General features: G+C 40.9%; 1 protein-coding gene across 1 annotated transcript in view; it reads right to left on the bottom strand.

Annotated features, from left to right (window-relative positions):
* SCIN (scinderin) overlaps positions 1–15052 on the bottom strand; it is a 78431-nt gene that overhangs the window by 30357 nt on the left and 33022 nt on the right. The gene's annotated exons all lie outside the window — the stretch shown is intronic.

Genomic DNA, 15052 nt, shown 5'->3' with positions numbered 1-15052 from the left:
AAAATCATCCCCAAAAATGCCTATAAAGACCTTAATTAATGAATTTAATTAATTGACATAAGTATCATAGTATGTTAAGAACAGGAATCAAATATAAATTTATTCAAAACCATATGAGTTTTATAACACAAAGATATAAATTCAAGTTTAAAAATGTAAAGATGCTATTCATTTAGATTTAATAAATATTTAATATACAATGAGATTCCACGCATAATGTGTTTTACAGTCAGTATTCCTTACAAATATACTGTATGAAAATACATACTGCTGAATACCAGACGACAATAGAAGTTTGAATTCTAATCTATGCATGAGTACAGCACAGTCTCGAGTTTAGAAATATACTAAAGACTTATTTTCCTCTGGGAATATGCCCTCTTTTTGCTTACACAATGATCCATAAAATCCTTTTATTATTGAACATACTAAATGATTGCAATATAGTTTTTCTTCTTTTGCTAAAAGTAGGATCAAGACAAAAGTTAAAATGCAACCAAATTGCTTTTTTTATAACAATTTTATCTTGGTTAGAAATATGTATTCCTTGTAAGAGCAGTGAAAGATGTCATATACCCTTTTAAAGTTCTACTCCAATGAAGACAGTAGTCTGCAATCAATAGTTTGGGTTAAAGGACATATTTAATTCTGAAACAGAGAATCTGAGAATGCTCCTTGAAAGTTTCACCTAAACCAAGACCTGTCATTCCAGCTTGGAGTCCCCTCTTTCCTTCAATTATTTCCTGTAAGTTTCCACTTAAAAGTACCACCATCCTCTAACATGCTCCAAACAGCTTTATCTTTCCACAAAACTGACCATTCTCTGTCCATGTCAGTGAATCTCTATTCCTCTCTCCACCTGGACTTAAAATCATGACATCAGGTTTGAATACCTGCTGTCCTTCATTTTGAATCTCTTAGCTGCTCAGTCATTAGATTCTCCCTCTTAACTGATGATGTTGAAAGTCTCCGATCCCTGTCTACATTAACCTCCACCCTAGTGAAGTTCTTCATCACCCAAGTCACAGGTTATGCCTACTCCTATCAGTTCCCTCCTGCCTTCAGGGCCCCATTCATCTTTTTACCCAGAAAGTTATTCTTTACAATGGCTGGAAGACTCCTTACTTCACTTCAGTGTTTCAAGAAGATGACTCCAGATAAGATTTACATCTTTTATCTGGGGTAGTGATTTTTTTTTTCAATTTTTTTGTTTTATTTATTTCTTTATGGCTGTGCTGGGTCTTCACTGATGCCTGGGCTTTCCTCTAGTTGCGGAGGGTACACAGGCTTCTCGCTACAGTGGCTTCTCTCGTTGTGGAGCAGGGCTCTAGGGAGCGTGGGCTTCAGTATTTGCACCTCCCAGACTCTAGAGCACAGGCTTTGTAGTTGTGGCACACTGGCTCAGCTGCCTCGAGGCGTGCGGAATCTTCCTGGACTGGGGATGGAACCCATGTCCCCTTCGTTGGCAGGGGGATTCTTTATCAGTGAGCCATCAGGGAAGCCTGGCAGTAGTGATTCTTAAGGTTCAATGCGCTCAAGCACCATCTGGGTAACTTGATAAAATACAGATTCCCAACTGCCAACTGCTACAGTGGATTTGAGGTGAAACCCAGAAAGCTGCAGGATTCCCAGGTGGCACTAGTGGTAAAGAACCCGCCTGCCAATACTGGAACCATAAGATAAGTGGGTTCTATCCCTGGGTTGAGAAGATCCCCTGGAGGAGGGCATGGCAGCCCACTCCAGTATTCTCGGCTGGCGAATCCCACAGACAGAGGAGCCAGGTGAGCTACAGTCCATGTGGCTGCAAAGAGTCAGACAAAATGGAAGCGACTTAGCACACAGGCATGCACCAGAAATCTGCAGATGATTCTGAACGGGATGCTACTGACAGAGCTCCAACTCCTTGGAGATGATTCTGAACTGGCTGCTACTGACAGAGCTCCAACTCCTTGGAGATGATTCTGAACGGGATGCTACTGACAGAGCCCCTCTGCTTGGATCCCAAGGCACCTCCAGAGGCTGGATGTAACGTACTCGGCATTATTTCCCAGCATGTCCTCTAATCAGGCTGCTGTTTTCCACGTTCCCCAGCACCCATGCACTCTCCTTCCCCAGGGCGGTACATAAAGCTGCATGTAACTGTCACCTAGGTTGACTGGGTGTGGCAGAACCAAAACCGAGCAATTAACTCTTTGGTTGATTCAGCTAATTACAATTAGCACAATACTGTTCAGCATAGTGATAGCTACCACTTATTGAATGTCTCCTGTGAGTCACACATTGGATAAGGAGCTTTAGACACATGTTAATTTCAACCTTATAAGAACTCCCGTGAACCAGATACTGTTATCATTTTACAGAAAATGTCACTGATACCCAATGAAGCAAAGTGATTGTTTTACACACCGCTACGTGTTGAGGCTGAGATTCTGGTTGTTGTTCAGTTGCTCAGTCATGTCTGACTCTTTGTGATTCAATGGACTGCAGCACACCAGTCTTCCCTGTTCTTCACCATCTCCCAAAGTTTACTCAAACTCATGTCCATTGAGTCAGTGATGCCATCCAACCATCTCATCCTCTGTCGTCCCCTTCTCCTCCCACCTTCAATCTTTCCCAGCATCAGGGTCTTTTCTAATGAGCTGGCTCTTCGCATCAGGTGGCCAAAGTATTGGAGCTTCAGCTTCAACATCAGTCCTTCCAATGAATATTCAAGGTTGATATTCTTTAGCGTTGTCTCGTTGGATATCCTTGCAGTCCAAGGGACTCTCAAGAGTCTTCTCCGATGCCACAGTTCAAAAACGTCAATGCTTCGGCACTCAGCTTTCTCTGTGGTCCAACTCTCATAATCATACATGACTGCTGGAAAAACTGTAGCTTCGACTATACGGACTTTTGTCGACAAAGTGATGTCTCTGCTTTTTAATACACTGTCTATTTTTGTCATAGCTTTTCTTCCAAGGAGCAAGTGTCTTTTAATTTCATGGCTGCAGTCACCGTCCACAGTAATTTTGGAGTCCAGCAAAATAAAATCTTTTATAAGGTTTCTCAGGAGACAGGTAAGGTAGCCTGGCATTCCCATCCATTTAAGAATTTTCCAGTTTGTGGTAATCCATACAGTCAAAGGTTTTCAAGTAATCAATGAAGCAGAAGTAGCTATTTTTCTGGAATCCCCTTGCTTTTTCTATAATCCAAAAAATGTTGGCAATTTGATCTCTGGTTCCTCTGCCTTTTCAAAATCCAGCTTGTACATCTGGAAGTTCTTAGTTCACATACTGTTGAAGCCTAGCTTGAGCATAACCTTTTGAGCATAACCTTCCTAGGAGGTACAATGAGCACAATTGTGTGGTAGTTTGACCATCCTTTGGCATTGCCCTTTTTGGGGGACTGGAATGAAACTGACCTTTTCCAGTCCTGTGGTCACTATTGAGTTTTCCAAATGTGCTGACATATTGAATGCAGCACTTTCATAGCATCATCTTTTAGGATTTGAGATAGCTCAACTGGAAATCCATCACCTCCACTTGCCTTGTTCATAGTAATACTTCCTAAGGCCCACCTTACTTCAGACTCCATGATGTCTGGCTCTAGGTGAGTGACCATACCATCATGGTTATCTAGGTCATTAGGACTTTTTTTGTACAGTTTTTCTGTGTATTCTTGTATTCTTCTTAATCTCTTCTGCTTCTAATAGGTCCTTACTGTTTCTGTCCTTTATCATGCCCATCCTTACATGAAATGTTCCCTTGATATCTCCAATTTTCTTGACATGGGTTATTTTATACCTGTCTGAGATTGATGATTTTATTTCTTTGAAAATTATCCATTAATGATAGTACCCCACTTGTCTAAACACCATGTAGTGGAATGCATTTATATATTTATTGCTTTTTATTATGTTGCATGTATTCAACTAAAACTTTTCAAGTGCCATAATGTGCCACACTTAATATAACCAATGCTTATATATCAGTGTGTACCAGACACCTTTCTAAGCACTTTACATTTATTAAATTGTTTCATATTCATAACAAGCTCTGAGGTGGCACTTTCATTATCCCATTTTACGCCTGAAGAAAAAAGACTAAGTTCATGCAGCTAGTAGGTGACAAAGTTCAGATTTGAACTCTGACTCCAGAGTATATGTTCTTAACTAGCAGGCTGTGCTGTGTCTCCAAGCTATGTCAAAAAGTCTTCACTCAACTGTTGAGGACTTGTCACTGGAGATGAAACAGAGGGTGTTTCAAAGCAGAGATTGTATATTTCTATTTATTGTCATGTTTATTTCTCCCATGCTGATCAGAATAATGCCAGCAAATACTCCATGCAGCACTCATCCTATACACAATGCGTAGAGTACTCTCCCTCTCTGCATAGCTTTCATTTTGCTCAAAGTCCTATCTGTCTACTCCCCTTTCCTCGCAGTTCTGCCTATGCTGTGGGCATTAAAGGCTGAAAGAGAGGAGTTCTTTCATCTATCAGTGTTGTGGGAGCAAACAGCCCTTAAAAAAGATAAAACAAACATGAAAGAGCTGCTAAAAAATGTAAAACAGTAAAACTATGATACTTTTTTATCCATAAAATCGTCAGAGGTTAGGAAGAAACTGACAATATCCAGTGTTGGGAAAAATTCAGTATTCTACCAGGCATTCTGGTGAGAAGGAACATTTTTCAAAGTGATGAACAGAAACAAAAACCTTAAAAGCATGGCCTATCCAGCTAACTCTGTTGACCATACTTCACAAGATACGTGAAAAGTCCACTAAACACATATCCTAACACAAAAAAACCCATCTGTTTACCTTGTGAAGATCACAGCCACGCAGAGCATGTTTCTCTGTATACATATAGTTTAGCCAGGTATGCTACTAAATTATTAAAAGCAAGCTTCATAAATTAAGCTATGAACAGTGGCCACTTCTTTTATAATTGTATTTTAAAGATATGGAAGAATATTTAATATTTAATAAATTTTCAGAAAAATGCATGTGTGGCATCAACAGCACTCACGAAATGTTTTTAAAATATACAGGTCAGAGATAAGAAAGAGTTCCTCCACCAACTATGTCTACTCACACTTGGAAGGCAGCTCTGCTCACCACTATATCACCAACACTGTACTCTATTTACTCTTATGTGTAAGGTAATTCATGTCAACATATGCATATAAATGCACATTAAGGAATATGATGGCATTTCAAATAAATGACTTGGATAGAAAAAAAAAAAAAAGGACACCTATCATTTGATTCAATCCTTCTATTCTAGTTTATTCTAAAGAAATAATTAAAATTAACTTGATAAATGTTCATTACACTGTTTTATAATATTAAAACCACCTAAATGCTCAACATGGAAGGAACTGATTAAATAAATTAGGCTATAGCAATACAGTGGAAAATTTTACAGTCATTATAGTATGAAAATTATTTGATGATTAGGAAAATGATTACCCAACATTTCAAGTAAAAATTTAGATTTCAAAGCATTATCTACAGTATGAACTCTTTCTTACAAAAGCACTGAGCTATGTATGTGAAAACAAAGACTGAGAAAATTTGGTTACTCTGTTTTCAAAGGTGGGACTTAGGGTAATACCTTTCTCTACTATGACTAATTCAAAATGTTCAACAACAAACATGTATTTTTCTTTAATAAAACTATAAAAACTTTTATTTAAAAAATGTTGACATCTCGTATTTGTTTCCCAGTAGTAACTTATTACTTGCTGCTGCTGCTGCTGCTAAGTCGCTTCAGTCATGTCCGACTCTGTGTGACACCATAGACGGCAGTCCACCAGGCTCCCCCGTCCCTGGGATTCTCCAGGCAAGAACACTGGAGTGGGTTGCCATTTCCTTCTCCAATGCATGAAAGTGAAAAGGGAAAGTGAAGTCACTCAGTCATGTCCGACTCTTCGCGACCCCATAGACTGCAGCCTACCAGGCTCCTCCATCCACGGGATTTTCCAGGCAAGAGTGCTGGAGTGGGGTGCCATTGCCTTACTTAAACGAGAGTAATTACCACTTCATTTTAACTTTGTGATGGAGGTTTAGTCGCAAAATCGTATCTGACTCTGTGACTGCACGGACTGTAGAGTCCAACAGACTTCTCTATCCATGGGATTTTCCAGGCAAGAATATTGGAGTGAGTTGCCATTCCCTTCTCCAGGGGATCCTCCCAACCCAGGGATCAAACCCAGGTTTCCTGCATTGCAGGCAGATTCTTTACCAACTAAGCCACCAGGGAAGCCTGACTACCTTAGGCTTCTGTCTCAGCCGTACTCCCTCAGTTCACCAAAGGATAGTAAATATTACTGGATCCCTAACAGCTCTAGGCATTTTGACCGAAGAAGCACTTGTTAATGTAAAGACGTAGAAGGAGTTACCAAATGGCACCCCACTCCAGTACTCTAGCCTGCAGAACCCCAGATGGAGGAGCCTGGTGGGCTGCAGTCCATGGGGTCACTAAGAGTCGGACACGGCTGAGTGATTTCACTTTCACTTTTCACTTTCATGCACTGGAGAAGGACATGGCAACCCACTCCAGTGTTCTTGCCTGGAGAATCCCAGGGACAGAGGAGCCTGGTGGGCTGCAGTCCATGGGGTCACTAAGAGTCAGACACGACTGAGCGACTTCACTATCACTTTTCACTTTCATGCATTGGAGAAGGAAATGGCAACCCACTCCAGTGTTCTTGCCTGGAGAATCCCAGGGACAGAGGAGCCTGTTGGGCTGCCATCTGTGGGGTGGCTAAGAGTCGGACACGACTGACTTAGCAGCAGCAGCAGCAGCAGGGCCCCAGGGTTCTTAAGTTTTCAGCTAGGAAATGAAGTAGCTCCAAAGATCACAGGGACTAGTTTGTTACAGATGAGGGCCTAGTTTGTTACAGAGGGGATGTGAATACAAAAATGGGAGTATCTGTATCTTTTCCTCTCTGTTTTATCAGTAACATAATGGAAATGCTTAACAATGTAAAAACTACTCCAAATATATTAAAGAGGTTGGAAATTTGTGAAAATACAATTTTGTTCTTTGCCTAGACTTTCTTTTCTGCCCTTTATTCTTTGCCTTCAACAGGAGCTCAATTCAAAACAACTCTAATTCTAAACAACAACTAAAATAAATATCAGGAGATATTTATATTAAATTATTAAAGCAAACACACAACCTAGCTCTGTATTCACAATCCCCTATCTTCAGAATTTCTAGGTTTTCATGACCTGTGCCAAGACCATCCTCAGCATCTTGTGTGTTTCTTTTGTAGGAACCACTGCAACTTTGTTTTAAGCATAAGTTGGCCCATGTGTAAATTTGTTTTCTTAGAAAGAAGGATCAAGCAGTTAAGGAAAACTTTGCTATATTTTCATAATCCTTACTGACTTCTCACATTTGCAACTGTCTTTATTTTGAAGCTTTTAGCCAGAGCCATCTGTTTTGGATATAAAATTCCAACATTTGCAATATAGCTCATACAAGATCCATTTTCCTTCCTTTGACATTCAACAGAAACGTCAAGATGCTTGGACACTTTACAGTAAGAAATTGAAGTAAATAATAAGAAAAGAAGAGATAATTATGTGGCCTGGAAGAAGAACAGTATATAACTCAAACTCCAAATCACCTGGGATAAAAATTATTTACACTGGTGTCAAGTCCTACAGTGTTAAACAGAGGGTCTTATGTACTTCTCAACCCAATTTCATCGCAAGATTAGGAAAATGAGTTAGGAGTGTGCCTTAGGCCCAGGTCTTAAAAACATTGAAGCAAGGATGTAACTAACCCCCTGGAATTCCAACTCCTACTGCAGTGCTTTTAAGAGAATGATACATGGCATTGTCTTTACCTTAATTATTTTACTGTAAATGGCTCTGCTTCTTTTTTCACTACAAACAGAGTAAGTTTCTGCATTCTAAGAGCTAAAATTTTAATTGCTCAATAGTTTTTGTGTCTTATTTCCTTTCCCTAACTGGAAAAAAGATCAATACAGTGCAAGCATATGGTGAACAGAAAGAAATTGTTCAAGTGAAGTACAGCCTCATAGTTACAGTATATTTACTTACTTCGAGACAGTTTATGTCTTTGATAAGACTAATATTTGATAACAGGGAAGAAACACTCATATAAAATGACAGGCAATTCTGAGAAAAGTGGCACCCTCCTGTAGCCAGCTCCACCTAATATGGAAACAGTGCAACATTTGCCCTCCTGCTGTCTCTCACTGATGTACTTCCCCACCTCTAAAACACCTTTATCCCTTCACTGATAAGTCATATAAAGGGTAATTTAATACATCAAATAGTGGGTAAGGTATTTTAGACCGAGGGAAAGCATGTAAAATACCTGTTTGGATAAAAGGACAAAAGTGAAATGAATGTCTACAAGAGAGCTTCGTTTCATTATCTCGCTCAGGGCTGTCCAGTAGAATTTTCTGTGACTATAACGTTTCATATCTCTGTGATCCAATACAGTAGTCACTAGCTACCTGTAGCTACTGAGCACCTGAAATGTGGTGAATGTCACCAAGTAACTAAATTTTAAGTGTTATTTAATTGTAGCTAATTTCAATCAAAACCTAAATAGCCACTTGTGTCTCACACGTCAAATACATGCCCCATTTGACAATGTAGCTCAGGAGGATGCAGAGAACACTGTGGCCTAGGGGAACTGATCATGACGGAGACCTGAACCTCAGCATTACTGTAACATCCACACTGTAGAGTCAACTTAAGGAGTCAACATCATGAGAAAGTTAACTCATAAATTATTATAATATAGAAAGCTAATCCACAAATTATACTACATATAGCTAACATGATTTTTTTTAACATGGAAACATAACTCCCAAGTTGTTAAAATATATAAGCCAGAATGTCAACTTACAACTGAAGCAGCTGTTTTCTGCTGACTGCATACTAGAACCACCTAGGAGTTATGATAAAGAACTCTCACGTCTGAATCCCAGCCCCAAAGATGCTGAATGAAGCCCTGGCACTGTGTATTTGGAGAGACCCTGGGCTGGGTACAGTGATACAACTTAAACCTTTAGTGGTATCAGCTTTGTTAGCATGGCTCACTCATCTTAACCATCAGGACAAGTCTGCCGAGCATTTCTGACTTTCATATGCATGCGGGCTAAGTCACTTCAATCGTGTCCAACTCTTTGCAATCCTGTGGACTGCAGCCCTCCAGACTCCTCAGTCCATGGGATTCTCCGGGCAAGAACTCTGGAGTGGGTTGCCATTTCCTTCTCTAGGGGATCTTCCCAACCCAGGGATCAAACCCACGTCTCTTACATCTCCTGCACTGGCAGGTGGGTTCTTTACTACTAGCGCCACCTGGGAAGCCCATACCTTCACAAAAAGAATTAATCTTGTGGACAAATTAGCATAGGTTGGTGGTCTGGAGGTTGCCCTGGGTCAAATCTTAAAGACTCTAGGCTTTCTGCTTCTTCTGGGGATTATTAAACCTTTTCCTGTAAGATCCCTGGGTTGGGAAGATCCCCTGGAGAAGGAAATGGCAACCCACTCCAGTATTCTTGCCTGGAAAATTCCATGGACTGAGGAGCCTGGTAGGCTACAGTTCATGGGGCTGCAAAGAGTCGGACACGACTGGGCAACTTCACTTCACTTCACTTGTAAGATCTCAAACCCATTTGGACATTTCTATCTGATCAGTGCTTGAATGGACACTTTCATCATTGGCCTTTACGGTTCCTAATCTTTATGCTTCACAATGAGCACCCTCCACCCTTGTCTTTCTCACAATCCCTTCACTTACTAATATTAGACAATCTGAGCTGGATGGACCCACAACTAAATGAGTCGGTGACCTTATTCTCATATTTAAAATGGTATAATAATTAATACCACTCACAGTTATGATGATGATTAAATGAGGTAAATAAACCTGACTTACATAGAAAACTTAATCAGATTAGGTAGAGTTTTATGACAAGACAGTTGTGAAAGTTTCCTCTTTATTTAATTCAGAAAATTCCCAAGCACCAACATTTAACTGAGCAAATTCAAAATGGCTTTCATGTACTCTGAGGTGCTTGAAAAATATCTGCCTACCTTTTACAGTCACATTAAAACAACGTATTGTCTTTCGAAGAAAATGTCTACCCCAATTACTCTGCACCTAATGCCTCTACAGTATGGATGAAAGGCTGCACGCTAATCCTAAGTGATTTAAAATAAAGGGTCAAGCCAGCCCATTGAGCACAAAAATTGTGCTACAAAAACGAACACTTTCAGTATGGAATACACAAAATAAGTATGACTGTCAAAAATGCATAGCAAAATTTTGGAAGATCAACAGATGTGGGTTCCATCTCTCCGCATGTTTAAGATCTGCCATGGAATGAAAATCTGCCATGATATGTGAACCACAGATGTCCTATTCGCAACCCACATGGGCAAGTTATATAAGCTCTCTCTGACTTTCTTCATAGAGTGAGGATGCAGAGATGCTATTGGTGTTTTGCCCATCTCACCTGGGTCTACCCCCAAACTCAATCAGCAAGTAATTCCTTAAAGACCAAAGCCTTCTGCTCTCTTATCTGATGGCATGATCTGGCCAAGAAGCTGTACCATAGCCACACACAAGGCACCTGGAGGTTCTGGGGACCTAATACCAAAGGGGTAACCCTCAACCCGGAGAAGGCAATGGCATCCCACTTCAGTACCCTTGCTGGGGAATCCCATGGGCGGAGGAGCCTGGTAGGCTGCAGACTATGGGGTCACGAGGAGTCGGACACAACTGAGCGACTTCACTTTCACTTTCATGCACTGGAGAAGGAAATGGCAACCCACTCCAGTGTTCTTGCCTGGAGAATCCCAGGGATAGGGGAGTCTGGTGGGCTGCCATCTATGGGGTCGCACAGAGTCGTACACGACTGAAGTGACTTAGCAACCCTCAACCAATGAGGGATGAGAGTTACCAGCTAAATCCTGCAGCCACCTCAGCCTTCAGTAGGCCAGTTCTGAAGTGTTTTCCATATAGTCTCTGAGAGGATCCCTCTGGGACTAAGTCCCAGTTGCCTACAGCAGTACGTAACTTACTAACTAACTATTGCCTCATTTTACTCTTACTCCGTGCTTCCAGGATCATCTTCCAAATAACAATCTGCTCCCAAGTCCTTCTCCCTGAATAGGCATTTGAGGAACATAAACCAGGACAGGGGATAATAAATGTATCCACTTCATAGGGCTATTTATGAAGTAAGTGAGAGGATAACAGGCAGGAAGGCCAGGGGTCTCCAAACAGAGGAAAAAGCCTGCAAGAGTCAGACATTTTTTATCTCTCTCTTAAGTGGCAGGAGGAAACAAACTAGTGATATGTTTTTTTTCCCTTCTCTATTCAAATTTAAAAAGGAGGTTCCCCTTAAAATACTGTGCTGCCATAATGACGTCTGGTTCACCTGAAGTTAACTATTCTAAAACCTTGAGTAAACCAATGCATTTTTCTTATGGAAATGTTCTTAAACTATGTTAATATACTATGCATTTACCCCAGACTTTGTCTTCAAGTCTCTAATGCCTAATGGCTCAGAACCAACTTGACAAACCAGTATGTTATACTCAGACTCTGTTCCCCTAATCTATGTAAATGAAACTATTTGTATGGTAATCTGCCATACAAATCAAGTCAACCATTTTATGGCCCTGGATGACTCCCCTGGTGCCAAGATTATCCCAAAATACATCCTCTGGATGAGGGGCTTGGTGCCATTCTGAATTTTAAGACATTCCTTTCTTTCATTAATAGACTGCTGCTGCTGCTGCTGCTGCTGCTAAGTCGCTTCAGTCGTGTCCGACTCTGTGTGACCCCATAGACGGCAGCCCACCAGGCTCCACCGTCCCTGGGATTCTCCAGGCAAGAACACTGGAGTGGGCTGCCATTTCCTTCTCCAATGCATGAAAATGAAAAGTGAAAGTCAAGTCACTCAGTCGTGTCCGACTTTTCGCGACCCCATGGACTGTAGCCTACCAGGCTCCTCCATCCATGGGATTTTCCAGGCAAGAGTACTGGAGTGGGGTGCCAGTGACTATATAATATCCAGCTAAAAACAAGCGGAGGGTGTTCTTTCTGCCCCCTTCTGATGTCTATGTCAGAAGCTTTCTCCATCTCCGTTATACTTTAATAAGACTTTGTTACACAAAAGCTCTGAGCGATTAAGCCTCGTCTCTGGCCCCGGACTGAATTCTTCTCTTCCGGAGACCAAGAATCCCGGTGTCTTTTCGTAGTTCAGCAACAGCCTTTCATAAACTAGCTTATCCATGCACGGCCCATACAACAATGCCAGTTGCAAGAAGGCCCTGGATGTTTGTCCTGGAGCTGCTTGTTTTACCTCCTCTGCAGAAAATAAAATCGGTGACAAATTTGTTTCTTAGGTTATTGAATTTTTGTGTCATTGGTAAGAAGCACTTGCATCACCTAAAGAAAAATGCAGCTAGAAAGAAGAAAAAGTGGACAGAAACTTCAGCCAAATAGTGAACCATTTGCCCTTACCCATGTAAAGGAGAATAAGATGAAATTATTATTATATATTTTAATATTTAATTTACAAAATGAATGTCAATGAGTTGTGAATCACTAAATCTCAGAGATCTATCCCTTTGATATTTGAGTCTGGTTAATTCTTAGCACAGGGATAAGAAAAAATCACCTGAAACTGCCAAAAGAAATACAGTCTTACTATCAGTTCTTTTTTTTTACTCTCTCTCTTTTTATTTGTATACACTTATGGTTTTTCCAGTAGTCATGTGTGGATATGAGAGTTGGACTGTGAAGAAACCCGAGGGCCAAAGAATTGATGCTTTTGAACTGTGGTGTTGGAGAAGACTCCTGAGAGTCCCTTGGACTGCAAGGAGATCCAACCAGTCCATTCTGAAGATCAGCCCGGGATTTCTTTGGATGGAATGATGCTAAAGCTGAAACTCCAGTACTTTGGCCACCTCATGCAAAGAGTTGACTCATTGGAAAAGACTCTGATGCTGGGAGGGATTGGGGGCAGGAGGAGAAGGGGATGACAGAGGATGAGATGGCTGGATGGCATCACTGACTCGATAGACATGAGTCTGAGTGAACTCCGGGAGTTGGTGATGGACAGGGAGGCCTGGCGTGCTGCGATTCATGGGGTCACAAAGAGTCGGACACGACTGAGCGACTGAACTGAACTGACATATATATAATCACTAATATCACAGCAAACATGAGGAGAAATATTACTAATAGAGAAACATGCCATTCTAGTGTAATATTTGTGTTCGTTTATCAATCCAGATATAGGGAAGTGCCACCCTTCCATACAGGCCATCTGTCATGAACCTGCATTATTCTGTTGATAGGGCTTATCACTCTTCCCTCACTTCAGCTACAAACTAAAGGAGAAATTACCTCATTCAGAAAAGCTTGCCAAGTAGTATTAGCTTGGATGGACTATATAAAGTGACATCTTATCAGTAAGGTCATGAATCTTTATGTTGAACTTTGGTGTGATAAAGTAAATTATTTGAAAAATCATCTTCTTATAGTTTATGGTTAGCTATACTTTTACTATATTTCTTATCTTTGTTCAGAATATTTCAACTGCCCCCACTGGATGAGCCAATGAGGAACAAAGTGGGTATCTGAATTAAATACTAGCCAGGACTTGGCTGGTGGCTCAGAGGTAAAGAATCTGCCTGCAGTGCTGGAGACCCAGGTTCAATCCCTGGGTTGGGAAGATCCCCTGGAGGAGGGCATGGCAACTGACTCCAGTATTCTTGCCTGCAGAATCCCAAGGACAGAAGGGCTTGGCAGGCTGCAGTCCATAGGGGCGCAAAGATTTAGATACAACTGAAGCAACTGAGGAAGCACCCAATAAAAATATTTGTTAAAATAAATAGCAAATGAACAGCGCCTTGAACAGTGCCTGGCACAGAAAATAAGCTATCAATAAGTGGTAGATACAAGTAGCTACAGCAATTGTAGTGCTGTTAGAAGCATAGCCTTGCAGCATGCCCTACTTGTCACTATAATTCTGTTGATTTGGCATGTGTACAAAGTATCATTTACTGTAAAGCAAAATGGGGGATAATTTAAGTGTACTGCAACAGAGAGAAGAAATGGAAAGATTTCTATTTGCTGGTACCTCTGATACTTCCTCTCTACTTAATATGTAATATGAGGATTAGTCTAGAGAGAGTGGCAAATATTTTTAATCCTCTTACCTCAAAAATCTTTGAATGGTAAGCCCATAAATGGACCACATTGAATAACAATGTTATTTCAATCACACAACAAATTCTGGTGAACTTCTCTGGGGTGCCAGACACCACGCGACATGACTAGGAAATTCCAAAGTATGTAAGACATTGTTCAATTTCCCAAGAAGTAAAAGAGGCTGGAAAATAAAGGAGGGGTAAACAAGGAAGCTAAAGCTACTTGGATAGCACACAAAGAGAAGTGTACTTCTCTAACAAGCACATTGCTCTAACAAAATGTTTTCTATTGTCTCTTAGTGTTAATATGCTTACTGTGCCTACTGACCAAACTAATATCTTACGCAACTCAGATGTCCATCCTCGCAAAGCATAAAGTTGTGACTAACAGGGAATTAAGAGGGTGAGAGGTGGTTCCCCGGTGGCTCAGACAGTAAAGAATCTGCCCGCCATTGCAGTAGATGCAGGTTCAGTCCTTGGGTCAGGAAGACCCCCAGAGAAGGAAATGGCAACCCACTCTGGTATGCTTTCCTGGGAAATCCCATGGACAGAGGAGCCTGGCCAGCGACAGTCCATGGAGTCACAAAGAGCTGGACACGACTTAGTGACTGAGGACACACACAAGAGAGCAACAGAGACTAATTTAATGAGTGATGTGTGTGTGTGTGTGTGTGTGTGTGTGTTACAAACCCCCCAAAACAACCTTGTGTTTTACATTTAAGGAGTTCAAAATACCCATGTTTTTTCCCTAACACTAAAAACCTGTGATTTTTATTCTTATTTATACTATTTCCCTATAAATCTTTAGACCCTTTAAAAATACTACATACTCGTTGTTCCAAAATTGT

This window comes from Capricornis sumatraensis, chromosome 5 (genome assembly GCF_032405125.1).
Source record: "Capricornis sumatraensis isolate serow.1 chromosome 5, serow.2, whole genome shotgun sequence".
Taxonomy (NCBI): Eukaryota; Metazoa; Chordata; class Mammalia; order Artiodactyla; family Bovidae; genus Capricornis; species Capricornis sumatraensis.
This window is presented reverse-complemented; position numbering and strand designations above follow the sequence as displayed.